At 45.0% G+C, this 5,209-nt stretch overlaps 1 long non-coding RNA gene across 1 annotated transcript; it reads right to left on the bottom strand.

Moving 5' to 3' along the window:
* Positions 1-417: 417 nt before the first annotated feature.
* Positions 418-4,907, bottom strand: LOC122564666. The gene is made up of 3 exons (XR_006315961.1): positions 4,808-4,907; positions 4,425-4,518; positions 418-1,076 (listed from the first exon to the last, which is right to left on the bottom strand). It is a non-coding gene; the product is annotated as an uncharacterized LOC122564666 (long non-coding RNA).
* Between the last annotated feature and the right edge of the window lie 302 nt (positions 4,908-5,209).

Below are 5,209 nucleotides of genomic sequence, written 5' to 3'. Positions count from 1 at the left end.
ATTTACAAGGATGTTGCCAGGGTTGGAAGATTTGAGCTACAGGGAGAGGCTGGACAGGCTGGGGCTGTTTTCTCGGGAGCGTCTGAGGCTGAGGGGTGACCTTATAGAGGTTTACAAAATTATGAGGGGCATGGATATGATAAATAGACAAAGTCTTTTCCCTGGGGTCGGGAAGTCCAGAACTAGAGTGCATAGGTTTAGGGTGAGAGGGGAAAGATATAAAAGAGACCTAAGGGGCAACTTTTCCACGCAGAGGGTGTTACGTATATGGAATGAGCTGCCAGAGGATGTGGTGGAGGCTGGTACAATTGCAACATTTAAGAGGCATTTGGACGGGTATATGAATAGGAAGGGTTTGGAGGGATATGGGCCGAGTGCTGGCAGGTGGGACTAGATTGGTTGGGATATCTGGTCGGCATGGACGGGTTGGACCGAAGGGTTTGTTTCCATGCTGTACATCTCTATGACTCTATGACTCTATTTCTCCATGGCCTCACCCTATAACTCCTTCAGCCCTACAGTATCATTAGCGGAATGGGATGATTGGGCGCAGCCGTTTGGGTGCCGGCATTTTGGCACGGCCATTTGGGGCACCAGCTGATATGGCGCCAGCCCATTTGGCAACGGACGTTTTGGTGCTCGGAAAAAAATGTTGATTGATTCATCATCATTCAAAGGTAGAACTTTAAAAAGTTTTAAAACTGTAACTTAACTGAAAAGTAAAAACATCAAATCTGTTAATCACTAAAAACTGTAACGAAGCTTTATTTAGTTCATTTAGTAATTATGAGCAAGGCTCCTCAAGTACTCAATAACATCCAATTTACACAGGTCATCTATTAATTTCCATATGGTGGATGTTGCATGCTAAGTTTGTATTATAATCAACAGTGGGCTGCATTTGCATGATTGTTTGTGTGGTCTTCCCCGTTTAATGTTCTCTGATGAAGATGTCACTAAGTGTTGGAGCCAGCTCTGTCTTCCGAAGATTCATATCCGGCCGGGACGTGGTCCGCTATCACACAGCAAAAAATTTTCTTCCACACCTGGTTGAGGGACATATATTCTGTAGCATTCTGACACAAATAATTGTTGCAAGTCAGTTGGATTGGTGGGGGCATTCATCACTGAAATAATACACTTTCTGCGTATTATTTTCCTCAAAGCAGACATATTAGGAATGACGGCTAGACTAGCTTGGGATATGCCTGTCAAACATTCATTAACAACTACAGTCAGTGACTCAAGAGTCTCCTCTGCTCTCTTTTTTATTTTAGTTTTCGCAAGTGTAACCTCTAATTGTGCAGCAGAAGCTTCATGCGAATGGCTATTCAGCTCCCTCACCACCTCTCCAGCTTTAGAATGGAGCCATGCTTTGCACTGAATTTTTTTGCTCACAACGCCAAAATTTCAAGTCGCTGTCAACTTTGCTTGTTTTGTCAAAGACATAGAGAAATGTTCTTAGCGCCAAAAGGTCCGTCACCAAATGGGCTGGCGCCAAACGGCCATGCCAAAACACCAGCGCCAAAATGGCTGCGTCAAAATGTACCAAACCCTACCATTAGGCCCCTGCACTCAGCCAGTTCTGACAAATTGGGCATTCCTAATTTTCAATATTAATGACCATGCATTCAGGTGCCTTGGCCCCAAGTTCTCAAATTCCCCCCCAAAATATAATCATCCCTACATCTCTCTTTCCTTATCTAAGATACTCCTGTAACATTATCTATTGGAGCAATCTTTTGATCATCTGTCAACAATTTCTCATTTCAGGCTTGTTATAAGAAAGATTCTGTTCCATGACACACCTCTAAAGTGCCCTTTATGCATGATTGTATAAATGATTATATAAATGCAACTTGGAGATGGTAGTTTGTAACAATGGACATTTAATGCACAATTTATTGTGGGAACTATTGATGAAGAGTCCCAAATAAATTCTGTTTTTAATTCATGCTCATCTCAGACTTTTGCAGGAATTTTGTGACTGATTTTGGTGATTCTACATTACTCTATGAAAATTGTAAATTGGCAGCCTTGGTTATTATCAAATAATCCTTTCATTTTTGGACATGAACATCACTGGCAAGATTAACATTTGTGGCCAGCCCATGATTGCCCTTGAACTCAAGACAAATATGGAGCTTTGGTAGTGCTAGGCAGGCTCCCTGGACTTGACAGCACTGGAGATTGAGGACCACAAGTGAGTTTGGACGCATTTGATTCCAAAGACCTGTTAAAGGAAAGATTGAGGTAAAATGCATCCAGCCTGACAGCATTTCAGAGTCGGGGTGTCCAGTGTGCCAATGCCAGGAGTGTGCCAACGCCAGGAGTGTGCCAACACCAGGAGTGTGCCAATGCCAGGGGTGTGCCAACATCAGGAGTGTGCCAACATCAGGAGTGTGCCAACATCAGGGATGTGCCAACATCAGGGATGTGCCAACATCAGGGATGTGCCAATACATGTTTGTAATTCTACAGAAATTAACTTTATTCTGGAAAATTACTATTCCCTTTCAATAATTAACTATCACAATATTAACTAACCATAAATATTTCAAACATTAAATAAACCTATGAGCACATGCAGAAAAAAATAATTTTTAAAAAGTGATTTAATCTTTTGGGAAACAGGTGAACCATTTTCTATCAATGGTTGGTCTTACTCTCAATTATAACCTATCCCCAAATTTGCCTAAAACACTATTTACCTAAAACTCACAACCTTTTCTGTGAATCTAATAACATGATTTCTATTGTTATTAGATAGTACGTGAAAGCAATAATTACCTCACCCTCTTCGGGTTTTCCCAGTCAGTATCGAACATTTATGCTTCACCTACAGTAGATGTACAAAAAATCTTAAACCCAGTAGTGAGTTCCTTTGCATCGTGGGTGTATCAGTGAGAGGGCACTAATCTCACTGTCTCTCCCAGCTTGGTTTCATGTCCGAAGTTACAAAAGAGTTAATTACTTTCCTTCAGTTTATATTCAAATCACTTTCAAACACACACAAGCTAAGATATAATTATGCAAAATTTAGCCTGATTTCTTCTGACCTGATGGGTCCTTCTGAAATTTTAAAAGCGAGAGTGAAAACAAAGTGGAAATTTGTCCATCCTTTTTGAAAAGGGCTTTCAAAGATACTGTCCATTTCTCCCTCCGCGACAACTTCCTTGTGATGGAAACACAACGTTGACCCTTTTGTTTTCAGCAAAATATTTGAAATTCGGACTCGGTTAGTTTGAAGGAGATTACGAAAGCAATCAAATACTGGAGGTTTAAATTGTTAGAAACTGGAAATATCCGCAGACTGCAAACAAAAACGCACATTTGCAAACACTCGAGTTCAAAAAAAGAATTACCTTTCAGATTCTGCCCAACGCTCGGGGAGTAGGCATTAATGGGTAGGCATCTGAGAGAGGGTGAAGTTATTCGGTGAAAACTATACAATAGTTATTGAAATGTACCCCAAAATTCGATGAGTCGATTTAAATCGGTTATACGAGTTACCAAGAGGGTGACGATGGCAGAGAAGAGGCGTTGATCCCCAATCTTGAATGATAAGGCGGGTAGAGGGAGCAGAACCTGGGGCAGGAGATGCCAGGGTTCCAGGTGTGCAGTCTTACCTTCCAAAGGTCTATGGCTTCGGATTGCTGTCCAGCAGCAGCCAGTGTATTCCCATTGCGCGTGTGCTGCACACATCTAACCTTATTTCAGCAGAATTGAAGGGGGGGGGGGGGGGGATCTCAGCCGCACTGAGTCAGTAGGGGGTTCGGTCACAGGTCTCACCAACAATTCGTTAATGGGTCTGGGGACAGAGAGGCGGTGGAGGGTGTTTGCGAGAATCTCAAGATAGAAGGTAATATGGTATTAGCCATTCTCTCCAACCCCTAACCCCAGGTGGGCTCCTGAATTAGTGTCACATCTAAAAGATCCAAACTCCACTCCCACCAACTCGATCTTGTCCCTCAGTACAGACCCTGAGTGAATCCCCGAGGTTCCAAAGAATTAATCCCTACCGTGCGGAACGAGGCCACTCGGCCCCATCGAGTCTGCACCGGTCCTCCGGAAAGGATCCCTGTAGACCCTGCATTTCCCATGACCAATCCACCCTAACCGACATAGCTTTGGGCTGTGGGAGGAAACAGGAGCACCCAGAGGAAACCCCTGGAGGGGAATGTGCCAATTCCACCCAGACAGTCACCCGAGGGTAGAATCGAACCCGGGTCCCTGGCGCTGTGACAAAGTCACAGGACACCAGGTTATAGTCCAACGCGTTAATTTGAAATCACCAGCTTTCTGAGCGCTGCCCCGTTGTCACTGAGCCACTGTGACACCCTTTCTCGGGTGAGGACTCTGACCTCAACTCCAAAACCTTCGCTCAGTTTGTAATTTGGGGAAGGGGTTAAGGAGGGGGTTACCTCATCGCGCACATCTAGGCAGTATCCTGACGGGCAAGTTCACCAACTAAACTCTCCGGCTGTCTGAGTCTGAAATCAGCAGGTCCGGCAGCATCTGTGAAAAGAGAAGTTTTGAGTCGTCTTTTGAACTACAGTTCCCCTTCACTCTGTTTCTCTCTCTCTCTCTCTCTCCACAGGCGCTGGGTCCCGACAGTATTCTCTGATTTTCTGTTGTAGTTGGTAAACTATACGTTACTTTGTTCATTAAAGGATTGTCGTGTGCAGTGCAGAACCAGGATCATGCTGAGTGTATGGAAAACAAAACACGGCTTTAACGTGCCTCGGAGGGAGCGAATAAATTGGAGCATGTTCAGAGTTATATCCCTCTGGTCAATGCAGTTTACCTGCGATGTTTAAACTGCTACACAATCTGGTTTTCATCTGGGACCGGAGAATAGTGAAGATCTCTGAAGCTTCCTGGTCCACCTGCGCGCAGAGAGTGGCGTGTGGACTGGGGGGGTGGGGGGTGGAGCGGCCTGGGGAAGGGGTGGGGAAGTTGGGGGTTAATGCTCCCGGGCACCCTCCCCTCCCCATTGTGTAGGACACTCTCCCAAAATCCATCCCACCCCCTCAAACCACAGAGAGAGCTCGGGGCTCTCTCCCACAGGTGGGGCAGCGTTGGGGCATGTTCCCGGAGTCAGGTCCAAGCTGGGAATCTGTTGCAAAGGCCTTGAGATCATGTCTAATGATTTTTGAAATTGGGTCTTTCCCCCCACCCCCCTTGGGCAGTTGCGCGCCGCGTAAAC

Source organism: Chiloscyllium plagiosum, chromosome 30 (genome assembly GCF_004010195.1).
Source record: "Chiloscyllium plagiosum isolate BGI_BamShark_2017 chromosome 30, ASM401019v2, whole genome shotgun sequence".
Taxonomy (NCBI): Eukaryota; Metazoa; Chordata; class Chondrichthyes; order Orectolobiformes; family Hemiscylliidae; genus Chiloscyllium; species Chiloscyllium plagiosum.
The sequence above is the reverse complement of the archived record's forward strand: the minus strand, read 5'-3'. Positions and strand labels throughout refer to the sequence as shown.